The sequence below is a fragment of the Macaca nemestrina genome, chromosome 15, assembly GCF_043159975.1.
Source record: "Macaca nemestrina isolate mMacNem1 chromosome 15, mMacNem.hap1, whole genome shotgun sequence".
Lineage (NCBI taxonomy): Eukaryota > Metazoa > Chordata > Mammalia > Primates > Cercopithecidae > Macaca > Macaca nemestrina.
In genome coordinates this window covers 28672637-28685604 of record NC_092139.1, presented here as the reverse complement: position 1 = coordinate 28685604, position 12968 = coordinate 28672637, and the positions used below count along the sequence as shown (strand labels likewise).

Sequence of the window (12968 nt, the reverse complement as noted above, 5' to 3'; positions counted from 1 at the left end):
TTTGTTGTCTTGTTTTTTTTTGAGACGGAGTTTCCCTCTTGTCCTCCAGGCTGGAGTGCAATAGCGCAATCTCAGCTTACTACAACCTCCGCCTCTTGGGTTCAAGCAGTTATTCTCCTGCCTTAGTCTCTGGAGTAGCTGGGATTATAGGCACATGCCACCATGCCTGTCTAATTTTTGTATTTTTAGTAGAGATGGGGTTTTACCATGTTGGCCAGGTTGGCCTTGAACTCCTGACCTCAGGTAATCTGCCAACCTCAGCCTCCCAAAGTGCTGGGATTATAGGTGTGAGCCATGCCCGGCCATAATGTATTTCAGTATAAAAATTATTAATGAGACATATTACATTCTTTTTGGTATGAAATCTTCAAAATCTGATTTTTATATTTACAGCACATTTTGATTTGCACAAGCCACATTTCAGGTGCTCCATAGCCACATGTGGCTAGTAGCTACCATATTGGTTAGCACAGACCTAAAAACAGGGAGTTTATAAGGGTTGAAGCTCAGAGTTTGGCACCAGACATACCTGACAGGCATATTCTGGCCCTGCCATTTATTAGCTGCATGAACTTTGGGAAGTTGCTAACCCTTCTGAGCCTCAGTTACTTCAGCTGTGAAAGGGATTAATAATTTCAGTGTCAGAGAATTGCTTTAAGGGTTAAACAAATGAATGTGTGTCCAGTGCCAGGCACAGAGGAGGTGCTCAGAAAATGGTGCTGATTCATCTTCTAGTACCCTCTGATGTGCTCAGGTACGTGCCTCCACTAGATTGATTGTGAATTCAAGGGCAGAGACTGTATTCAATTCTTCCTGCCTTCCCTAGTGTCCAGGGCCTGGCTTGGTGTGAGCATTACTGCTTGCTGAATGAAAGATTAAGTCCTTCGGCTGGGAGTGCTCCCCACCCCACCCTGCTTGCCCAGGAGTCAAGGGCCCTGGTGGCTGGGAGTCAGGAGACCACTACCTGTGGGTGACCTTGGCAAGTCACTGCTTTGCTGAGGACCTTGGTTGCCTCCTTTGAAAGATAAAAGGGAGATAGGAGGGGCCCTGCCTGAAGTGTTTGGTTGAATCTCTGCCCCGCAGTGACCTTGGGGGGCTGTGGCTGACTCTGTGCCCCTTGCTTTCCCAGCCAGTGGAGCAAATCACTTCCGTTCTCCTCTAGCTTTCCTGTATCCTGGACTTGTGCACCATTAAGTTCCCTCCAGTTAAAATTTAAGAGGAAAGAATTTCTCCTGTCTCCTAGACAGAGCAGAGAGGGGATGAAGGGTCCTGTCCCTTCTCTTCTGCCAGCATCTGCTGACCTCCCGTCACAGCAGCCCAATGACAGACATGGGACAGGGATTCTCCCATTTTATAGGTGAGAAAATTGAGGCTCAGAGATGTCAGATAACCTGCCTAAGTAATACAAAAAGAAATGGTAGAGCTAGGGCTGGAAGCAAAATTTGCAGCTAAGGGAACTGAGGAGCCCCTTTGTTGGATGGGCTCCTCTTCCTTTCTTTCTCCATGAGACTTGGTCCTCGGTTGAGTCCTGTCCCTGTGCCTCAGTTTCCTTGCCTGGGGAATGAAAACAGTCAGGTAACTCGGGTAGTAATTGCAACTGATGCCTATAGGGGCCATATATTCTTAAGTGTCTCTCCTGCTTCCTCCAGCCTGATTTTTCTGGAAAGGGTTATTGTTGGGTAAAGTGGAAAGTATCTAGTCCAGGGAGCCAGTGTAACTGTGCAAGCGTAACTTGGACAAGTCACTCCCACTCTTAGCCTCAGCCTGCCTATTTATAAGATGAGGGATGATATTATTTCACAAGATACTGTGCAGATGACACACAAAAGTATTTTGCAAACTGGAAAGTGCTAATAGAAATGTTAGTGAATAATAATAATAATCAACATAATGAAAATAGCCGAAGCCTCATTTTCTGTGTGGTCTCAGTGACCTGAAGTGAATTGAGCCCTTTGGGTATAAATGCAGAATGATGTCTGGGAACATCCTGCCTCAGTCTTTGGAGTGTAGCCTGGATTCTCCTGGGAAAGTGAGAGGCTCCATCTGGTTGAGGAGGGTGGGAAAGTGGCCCTGCCCCAGGGGAGGAGTGGGGAGGGCTTCAGCCTGGGGGAAGGAAGGAAAGGGAGAGGGCCAGGGAAGGAGAGTTGAACTAAGAGGAACAGAGAAGCCTTGGCCGTGCAGCCCAGAGCCTCCTGCCCACAGGAGCCCATGATTGGGAAGGCTCAGCCAGCAATGGAGACCAAGCCTATTTGGAATAAAAATACTTGAAGGCAGGCAGTCAAGAATCTATTAGCAGCTGTGCATCTGAAACAATAAATTCATCTGGTATAACTCCTGAGTTTTATTGGTCCTTTCACTCATTCATTTAAATAAATGTGTGGTGAGCTAAACTCAAACAGAGCACCTGTGTGGCAAAGTGACTTGCCCAAGGCCACGGCCTCAGGGGCATGTGTGACACTCCCTTGGGAGCTCCTAGGAAGAAGTGAATTTGAAAGGCCTGGGGATGAGAAGTCCAAAGGCAAAGGACAGGATTTCTACAGAAGACTGCCAAGCAGGACACTGGTCCTTCTGTCAGTCGGCCTGGGCAGATTTGTCTGTCTTTCCACCTTCTGTCTGGAAGGCGGGCCTGTTCTGTAGGACTGGGAGGAGCTGGCTTCATTCTGCTCTCTGCTCTTCATCCACTCCTGAACCTGGTGAGCAGGGGGAGTGAAGGCACCAGAAGCTGTATCTAAAGACACCTGATGAAGGAGGTTTAAGTTGGAGAAGAGAAGGCTTGCTTTGGACATGGTACAAAGGGACACAGTTGTATCCTGAGTTCTCTAAAGGGTGCTGAGGAGAGGGCATAGCCTCATTCTCTGGAGTCGCTAGAGTGCATATGAGGACCCAGGGTAGAAGGTCACCATGATGGAGCAGCACACTGGGAGGGAGGAATTGGGGGAGGGAGGTGCCTGGCTCTATAGTGTGTGACAAGCAGAGATGGAGAGCCCACTGGTGAGGCTGATACTGAGGGAATCGCAGCAGGGAAGGATGGAGGGCTCAGTTCACATCGAGGCTGTTTCCCAGCGTGGGGCCTCTGTGCTTCCCAGAGCAGTGGATTCTGTGATAAGAACCATGGCCAGCACATGGTAGGTACTCAGGAATGATGCGAAGAATGAATGAATAGTTGTGTATGCCTGGGGGTGGGGTTGGTGACTGGGGTGGGTCGCAGTCATATGGGTTGCAGTAGACCCATGGACAGAAATCTTTGGAGATCATGCTGCGGTTACCCACCATTCTCTCTATGGCTTCCCCATGAACTAGGGGCCCTAGAGATAGGAACGTCCAGCCCTTTCATAATTTGCAAATGAGGCCCAGAGCATGGGGCAACTTGCCCAAGGGTACTTGCTGAGCCAGTGGCAGAGCTGGACTGGAACCCAGGCCCTCTGCCTTCCAGAGCCCTCTGTGGCTTAAGGTCCCCACCTTTGGATTGTATGAGATGGAGGTGCTGCAGTGGTTGGACTGGTTTTTTGAGTGGGTAACACTGCTCCTGGAGGGGAGGAGCAGGGCTTAGCTTGGTTTTGAGCCATGGTCTCTGCCACGAGCCACTTGGCCAGCCCCTGCCCCTTCCTGGAGCTCAGGTGCACACTCAGCCTATGCTCACACACGTACAGCAAGTGCGCCTGTACACAGGCCTCATCCCCAATAGGTCCCTGGGTTCACTGTTACGCTTACTGTCATCGTCACCAAGGCACATGTGGACAAATGTGGACACCCTCTAGACACACTCAGAGGCACAGAGGATTCCCAGGAGACAGTTGCAATACCTCCTCTCGGTGGGGGAGGACGCCGAGTCCTAGGCGGGTTCTGCCCTGTTGCTGTGCTGCAGGGGTGGTGAGGGGATCCGGCTCCGGTGGGATGGGAGGCCCACTGAGGCTGAGTCACCCCTTCTGAGTCAGGGATCCATCCCCCTCTTCTCTCCTCCCCCTCCTTCTCTCGCTGCTGAGTCCCCAAGAGGGCTTGGCGAGAGCGAGAAGGCCCGGGGCTGGCTAGGACCAGGGTGGGGGCAGCCGGGGCGCTCGAGAGGGCCCGCTGCTGCACAGTCCCGCAGTGGTCTGGGAACTGCCCGTGTGGCAGGGACGGGGAAGAGGTGGCCTGGGAGCCTGAGAGAGAGGGCGGGGCGGGGGGGTGGTGGTGGTAGAGGAGAGAGGCAGAGAGGAGGCGGAGGCAGGGGCAGGGCCGCCGCGAGCTGGGAGGCAGGCGCGAGCGGCGGCCGCCCCTGGGCTGGGCTCCGAGGCCGGGGCGGGGGCGGGGGCTGGCCGCGCGTCGGGCGCCAGGCCCGGGGCTGTGGGCACCGTGCCCAGCCCCCGGCGCACGCCGAGCCGCCGCCGCCGCCGTCGCTGCTGCAGTCGGCATCCATCAGCGGGCGGGGGTGTCGCCGAACAGGCTGCTCCGCAGAGCCCGCCGCGACCCCGCGCCGCCCCGCCCCGCGGCCTGCCTGCCAGAGGAGCCGAGGGGGCCGCCCCTCGCCCAACCTGCCCGACATGGGGACCCCCGGGCCCAGGTAGGCACACGGGGGATCAGGTGGCTCTCGGGGCCGGGGGCTTGCAACATCGAGGCCCAGCCTCCAGCCCTGGGGAGGAACGGGGGCGAGGCCAAGAACTGAGTTTTCAGGCTGTTGGTCCCCTGGCCAGTGTGGGGGAGGGTCTCGCTGTTCCTCCCCACCGACCGGTCTGCAGCCTCCTCCAAGGCCTGGAGAGAGGATCCGGAGGCTGGGGGGTGGGGGGGTTGGTCCTGCTGTAGGATGAGCGGTGGGTGGGCGCTGGGCTCCCACCGGCTGGCCCACTCTCTTTTTCGAGAGCACTTCTGCTGCCGCCTCCGGAGGCCAAGGGCTCTCTGGATTTCTCCTGCTTCGGACGCTGCAGGAGGAGCTGTTGGCTGGAGCCTGGGATGCTGGCGAGCTCTTGCCCTCATCTCTCCTCACTCTGGTTACAGACCCTTCCCCGCTCTGGGCACCGACCCTTCCCCGCTCTGGGCTTGCCTCCCCTCCCGTCTCCCTTACAAGTACCTCAGAGCTGCTAGCAGGGATCTTAGCCCTAGGACTTCTGCGGCTCCGGCCTGGCATTGCCCTGGCCAGTGACTGTCCCCTAATCAGAGGGAGAGGGCTTGTGTGTCCCACTTGTGTCTGGCACCTTCACACTTGGGGAGGTCCAAGGGCCTGAGAGGCTGGGGTCTCAGGGATAGGCATGGGGGGCCAATGTCTACAGCCACTGGGGTACTTACTGGGCGCAGAGGCCACTGATTGGCAGACCTATATGGCTCAAAGTGGTCCATGGAGACCTTGAAGGCTGGACAGGGACCAAGAGGGAGTTCTGGGGATGCTGATCTCTCCCTCAGCTGCCAGCCATGGTCGTTGCTTTTCCCTCGGAGCTCTGAGGATGCATTGGTGGGGGAGAGAGCACCACGTGTTCCCACATTCACTTCTGGATCCGCATAGCACCTCCTCTGCACCCAAAGGTGGGAATGTGAGACGGCCAGATTTAGGACCTCACCAAGGCTGTGTGGGGTCCAGTGACTTGGCTCCATTCCCACCCCGTCCCCCAACCCCCAGCATTAGGAGCCTTCCAGAATCAGTGACAGTTGGGCCAGGTCGAGATCTGGGGCCTGGATGGTGCCCTCCGCAGCTCCTGGAAGACTCAGTGCCTCCTGTCCCGGGCAAGGGTGTGGAGAATAGAGGCAGCTGTGTGCCTGTCTGCCCACCCATTCCTCCAGATGGAGCCTGCGGCAGAGGCAGCCTGTGCCAGCCTCCTCTGTGAGCCACCGTGGCCCAGGGAGGCTCTGCCAGCTCTGTGCAGGGATGGAGCTGGCTTCTCCTGGCCAGCCTGAGGTCATGCCTGCCTGGCAACCCAGGCACAGTATTTGTGGCATGCAGAGCACAGTCCCTGGGATTTCAGGGGCACCTCAAGGCAATCCTGGAGATCAGTGCAGAGGGCATTGTTCCTATTAAAGTCCTTCCTGGGCTATGTGACAGTCCCTCTGGGCTCAGCCCTGTGAGCTTCTTGAAGAGCTTCTTCCATAGAACCCTGCATGAAAACAATGCTTGGTCAGGTAGTCCTCACTCAGTCAATATTGAAAGGTTAAATGGGGCCTAGAGAGTAAGAGTGACTTAGCCAAGGTCACAAAACAGCTGAGCGGGGGAGTCAGCACTAATATGCCCAGGTCTTCCACCTCTTGTTCTGGGGCTCTTGCAGCTCAGATGCCGGCTTCCCTGCTGCGGTGGCTGTGCCATAGACAGGCCTCTGCCAGGGGCTAGGCATTTTAGCCTGGAGCCTGAGGCTACCTGATCCCTTAGGAGGGGCATTATGTTGGCCTCCCAGCCCTTGCCCTCAGTAGGTGAGCAGGAGAGGCCAGGGCTGAGAGAAAGGGCCGCCAGTGGCCCTGGACCCTCTTGGAAGTGCATAGAGCTGAGAGGATGCCAGGTGCCTAGGGATGTTCTGGCCTGAGCCTCCAGGGGGCAACAGAGAGAGTTTTCTGACTTCAGGCTGTGGTGGGAAGTGCTTTTTAGCCCCTGCAGGGACTTCCCTAAGGGCCCCTTTCTAGGCTTCTCTGTTCCATTTGTTAAAAGGGGATGATCATCTTGGCTGGGCGCGATGGCGCACGCCTGTAATCCCAGCACTTTGGGAGGCTGAGGCGGGTGGATCACAAGTTCAAGAGATCAAGACCATCCTGGCCAACATGATGAAACCCTGTCTCTACTAAAAATACAAAAATTAGCTGGGCATGGTGGCATGCGCCTGTAGTCCCAGCTAATCGGTAGGCCGAGGCAGGAGAATCGCTTGAATGCAGGAGGTGGAGGTTGCAGTGAGCCGAGAACGTGCCATTGCACTCCAGCCTGGAGACAAAGCGAGACTCCATCTCAAAGCAGAAAAAGGGGGGGATGACCATCTCGGCCTGGAGATAAATACCAATGATTACACAATCAAAGTGATGGTATTTATTGAACACTTACTGTATACCATGTACTGCAAGAAGTGCTTTGAGTCATTTCACAGTAACCCTATAAGATAGGTGCGATTAATTATCCACGTTTTACAGAGGAGAAACTGAGGCTCAGAGAGGTTATGTCACTGGCCTAAAGTTACACAGCTGGAAAGTGTGGGGTGGTCTGAGTCTAGAGCCCTTCTTTCTACCATGACATTTACTGGGAGCATTGTCTGGAAGTACCAGGTTGGTGTCCAGCGGAGCCTGGCAATTCATTGATAGGCCAGGGCTGGTCCAGGTGGAGAAGCGTGTGAGGTGTGTTTATGTATGTCTGGCGAGGCAAGGGTGGCTTTGTGGACTGAATATTACTATGGTCCTAAGGGGTAGGGGTAGATAGGTACTGACTAAGAGCTCTCAGAGAAGGATCAGCCTTGGCCTTCTGCTTTCTGGCCAGCATCCCCCAGAAGTGGGGAAACACCAGACTCCCTGCTCCCATTGGCTTTTAGGGAAGATGGGCTGGCCCTGGACACATCCCGAGGCCCCAGTGGGGACTGGGCTGAGGAGGCCCTGTGGGCAGGGAGCTGAGCCTGGGTGGATGGGTGGGGGTGGAGCAGGCTGGCACTGCTTCCTTTGTGGGCTGGAGGCTTATGGATAAGAATAATAACAGCTAACATTTATTGAGCATTTATTACGTGCCAGGCCCAGTTTTAAGGGCTTCCATGTACAACTCATATGTTCTTCACAAAGCCCTGTGAGGTGTAGATGAGGTATGGAGTTATTATTCTTCCCATTTTACAGATTGAGGGAGCTGTGGCTTAGACAGTTGTTCAAGGTCAAACAATTAGGTTATGGGGGAGTCAGAATTCAAACCTAGGCAATATGGGTCAGAGCCATGTTCCTGAAGGCCATGCAAGGCAGCCTGTAGTTTCTCAGAGGCCGTACTCCGTTTTGTTCAAGGTGAAATAGTCACTCAGTCAGATGCATCCCTCTCCTCAAAGACCTCCCAGTCTAGCTGGGAGAGATGCAGACATGACACACTAAAAGTAAAGAGTGTACTATTGCATAGGCTCAGCATGGATTCCTATTTTGGTGCTCAGCGAAGGCTTCAGGAAGACGGGGACCTTAGAGCTGGGCACTGAAGGCCGAGTCGGATTTCGGTGGTTGAAGGGGGAAGGGCACCCACTTCCCCAGGTCAGAGGGGAAGGAAATAGTAATGCCTTTGAAGAAGAGTGGGTGGTCTGGTGTGCGTGGAACAGATAGTGTGTGTGGCGGAGTGTGAGCTGGAAGGTGACTCAGAAAGTCAGCTTGTGTTTGGGTTTTTGATGGAGCTCTGGAATCCTCCAGACGTAGGCTCTAGTCACAGCACTGCATTGTATTAGCCATGTGACCTTGGGCACATCACTCAGCTGGCCCGAACCTCAGTTTCCTCATTTGTAAAATGTAGATAAACATGCTTGTCTCACAGGGACCATGTTGTGGTTGTTACATAAAGCACCTAGTGTAATGCTAACACATTGCAGGAACTCAGTAAACATTACTTCTCTCCCCCTTCTGTCTCTCTTAAATGTCAGGCCAAGGTGTTTTGACTTGACATGAGCCGGGATGCTCTAGGAACCTTTGCAGGATTTTAGTCTGCTGAAGAGCATGACAGAACTGTGTTTTGGGAAGGTCCCTTTGGCAACCGTATGATCCACAGGAGAGGGTGGACGTGACTTCATAGGAGAAAACTTAACTGTGGGGACTTGGAGGGCTGGGGAGGGAGCAAGATTGACACTCACTAAGGTGTCCCTCCGGTAGTGGGTGGCTCGCCAGGTTGGAGGAGGAGGAGCTTGGAGTGGGTAAGGCCACAGGGTCAGGAATTCCGTTGGAGGCCTGGTAAGTTTGAGAAGGGCTAATCTCCCTTTAGTTATTTGGAAGATTGGGCAGCATCTTTTTGTGCCTCTGGCCTGTTTTTCCTTTGAATTATTTCTTTTGAATAAATCACCATCAGAGCTTCCTCTATAATGGCAGTAAATTGGGACTAAGTGTCCAACAATAGGAAGATGATTGGGTAAGCTTTGGAACATCCACTGGATAAAATAATATGCAGTGGTGAACACCCACAGAAAAACTGCTTGCAGTGGATGAAGCTGTGCAATTGCAAAGCTCTTTTGCATCCTTGATTATTTTGTGCTTATGATTGCCCTGCGACAGAGGTGGGGCCGGGGCTAGATCCTTTCTGTGTTTGAAGAGAATGATGCTAGACTCCAGTCTCCTTGAAGGCAGAGATCACATTTTATTCATTGTTTCGTCACAGCGTGTCGCTCAGTGGTTTGCAAATACTTGTCCGATGAAAGAATGAGTAAACTAATCAAGAGGGGAAGTGACTTGATCAAGGTCACTCAAGTTGAAAGACATAGTGCCTGCCATATTCTTGCTATTCCCTGCTTGCCACATTCTTCTCACTCACCACTCACTGTCTTCGAGGGGAGTAGGACAGAGAGGTTCCCAGTGAGGACTTGGCACTTGCATAGAACAGGGCTTCAGTCTTCTTTCTGTTTTTACTAGCTGTGAGGCATTGGCAAATTAATTAATCTTTCAAAGCCCCAATTTACCCAGCTGTAATGTGGATAGTTCAAGTACCTGGTTTTAGGGTTGTTATCAAGATGAAATAAGTTAAGGCATGTAAAAATCTTGGCATGGTAACTAGCACATAGTGAAGTATCCATGAACGTTAGTGGAGATGATGATGATGTCATGATGTGATGTCATTCATGGTCTGATACAATTAATGTTAAATGGGAAAGAAGACTCCTAAGATGATCAGTATTCATATTACAGTGGTATAAAATTAGGTGTGAACGTAGATACAGATTGGAAGAAAACAGGCAGAAAATGGAGTTCCAGCAAGCATATGGGAAGTAAATAAAACAGAAAAACAAATCTTTCTTTACTATTTATTTTTCTTTAGTTTTAATTACAAAAACAATTTGTGAAAAATCTAATAATTCAGAAGTGTAGACCGGGCACGATTATAGGTTCACACCTATAATCCCAGTACTCTGGGAGGCTGAGGCGGGTGGATCACCTGAGGTCAGGAGTTCGAGACCACCCTGGCCAACAGTGAAACCCCGTTTCTACTAAAAATACAAAAAATTAGCCAGGCATGGTGGCTGGCACCTGTAATCCCAGCTACTCAGGAGGCTGAGGCAAGAGAATCTCTTGAACCCAGAAGGTGGAGGTTGTGGTGCAGTGAGCTGAGATTGCGCCATTGCACTTCAGCTTGGGTGACAGAGCGAGACTCCATCACAAAAAAAAAAAAAAAGATGTATTATCCCCTTAGATTCCCAAACAAATCCTACTCTCCAGTCATAGCTAATAACAGCATGTTGTGTATCCTTCCAGGATATTTTCTATACCAACATAAACATACAAACCAGAATGGGATCATACATTGCGTTATTGTTTTACAACTTGCATTGACATCTTTTCATGTCAGTAGATATAAAATCTATCTCAAAAATTTTTGCAATAGGTATGTTATACTTTCATAATTAAATTTTAATGGATAAACCCTAGCTAATTTGGCCAGTCCCCCTGTTGATTGACATTTGAAGTTGTTTCCAATTTTACGGTATTCTAAGTTACACTAACTGAACTCTAACAGTGTTTAGACAATGAAAATCAAGTGAGAGAAAGAGTCAGAAACCATGAGACCGTGATAGTTGCTCTCAAAGGTCTGCTGCTTCTCCCTTCTCCTGTTCCCTCCTCTCTTCACTGGAACCTGAGGGGACTGGTCTTGGAGGAGGCCATCTCTCTGTCACCCTTAAAAGGTGGTGATGTCCCAGGGAGACCCCTTCTTTCACCCACCCAGTATGGAGCTCTCCTAGGAAATGTTCACATTCTCTTAGGATGCTATAAGCTGCTGCTTGGACTATGCTGCTGCCCATACCCAGACTGTCCTTGGACAAGCTTTTTACCTTCTCTGTACCTCAGTTTGTCCATCTGTCTGGTGGTGATCTGAGCCATTGCTGCCACTGAGTATCTACTATATGTCAAATACTGTGCTAGAGCAAGCTTCATGTGTTTTATCTGTTTTTTTCTTTTCTTTCTTTCACTATTATTATTTATTTATTTATTTATTTATTTATTTATTTTTTAGATGGAATCTCACTCTGTTGCCCAGGCTGGAGTGCAATGGCAGGATCTCAGCTCACTGCAACCTCCACTTCCCTGGTTCAAGCAATTCTCCTGCCTTGGCCTCCCAAGTAGCTGGGATTACAGACACGTGCCACCTGCCTGGCTAATTTTTGTATTTTTAGTAGAGACAGGGTTTCACTGTGTTGGCCAGGCTGGTCTCGAACTCCTGACCTCAGGTGATCTGCCTGCCTCAGACTCCCAAAGTGCTGGGATCACAGGCGTGAACCACCACACCCGGCCATTATTCTTGTTTTTTTAAAGCGTGACAGCGTCTCACTCTGTCACTCAGGCTGGAGTGCAGTGGCATAGTCACAGCTCACTGTGACCTCAAACTCCCAGGTTCTAGTGATCCTCCTGCCTCAGCCTCTTGAGTAGCTGGGACTACAGGTGCACCCCACCTGGCTAATTTAGGGGGGCGCAGGGTAAAGACAGTGTCTCGCTGTGTTGCCCAGTTGCTCTCAAACTCCTGGGCCCAAGCAATCCTCCCACCTTGGCCTTCCAAAGTGCTGAGATTACAGGCCACCACACCCTGCCTATCTCGTTTAATTCTCACTATATACCTTGGAGGTTCAGGGGATAGTCTTCTCAATAGAGGTTAAGTAACCTGCCCGAGGTCACCAAGCCTGTGGCATCAGGATTCCAGCTCTGGCTCCTAAGCCCATGTCCGTAACTGCTGTTTCCTGCCCACTCTCAACAATGACTAATTGGTGAGGTCCAAGTGAAATGGTTATAAAAAGATCCTTTAAATTGTAAAGTGCCCTGCATGTGGGAGGGATTGATACTGCTGTTATTATTTCTACATCCAGAGCAACGGTAGCTTTGGTTATATGGTCTACAGCAAGTTGGAGGTCGTGGGATGTAGCAGCATTGAGTGGGGAGAGCACTGGACTGTGAGCCAGCAAACTTGAGTCCTAGTCCTGGCTCTCCTTGGAAATGACTAGCCATGTGGCCTTGGCCGCTAAGCTGCCTGGGAAATAAGCTCACCTACTCCGTGTGGCCCTTATGCAGCTCAAATGAGATAAAGCCCAGAAGACAGCCAGCACGTTGCCCGGCTCTCAGAGGATACCCTGCTAGTGGGAGGTCTCGCTCTGCCTTCTGCATCATCATCAGGATGGGCCAGGTGGGATGCATTTCTCCATTTTGATGCTGTTACTCTGCAGTTCTGTGCTGTCACGTGGTCCCCAGCCCACCACTACACATCAGCCTGAGGCTCCCCGGTGGCCCGTGAAGCTTTTGGGCAAGAAGCCAAGGCTGATGGGTGGTGGCCTCTTCACATTGTTTGGTTTAAAGTGGTGTCTGTGGGTACTGCAAGCCTCTGACAAATTGCCATCTCCCCACTGCCATGTACAAACCCGAGCACCAGACAGCATGACTACAGACCCAGCTCCGTTTTTGATCCTTCTGGCCTGGCTGTGAAGGTGGCCTGACGTCTCAGAGGCAGCTCTCTCAACCTGTACCCTCCATCCTTTCATTCATGTCCATGTAGACATTATCACTCAAGAAAGTGAGTGTTCCATACTGGGGAAATCCCCTTGGGAAGTCACATCATCTCCAGCAAGTGAGAGAAATAATAAGCCCTAATAGGCACTCTTTTTTTTTTTTTTTTTTTTTTTGAGACAGAGTCTCCCTCTGTAGCCCAGTCTGGAGTGCAGTGGCGCCATCTCGGCTCACTGCAAGCTCCGCCTCCTGGGTTCAGGCCATTCTCCTGCCTCAGCCTCCTAAGTAGCTGGAGCTACAGGCGCCCGCCACCACACTCGGCTAATTTTTTGTATTTTTAGTAGAGACGGGGTTTCACTGTGGTCTCGATCTCCTGACCTCGTGATCCGCCCACC

At 51.6% G+C, this 12968-nt stretch overlaps 1 protein-coding gene across 50 annotated transcripts in view; it reads left to right on the top strand.

Moving 5' to 3' along the window:
* LOC105496287 (erythrocyte membrane protein band 4.1 like 1) overlaps positions 1-12968 on the top strand; it is a 140539-nt gene that overhangs the window by 57466 nt on the left and 70105 nt on the right. For 7 of the 50 annotated variants that reach the window (XM_071079429.1, XM_071079403.1, XM_071079424.1 and 4 more), the window contains exon 1: positions 4350-4540. The exons of 32 other annotated variants lie outside the window; for them this stretch is intronic. The gene's annotated coding sequence lies outside the window, so the exon portion shown is untranslated. Of the gene's footprint in view, positions 1-4338; positions 4541-12144; positions 12257-12968 lie in introns of those variants that run through there. 11 more of the 50 variants (XM_071079426.1, XM_071079425.1, XM_071079416.1 and 8 more) reach the window with 6 other exon arrangements.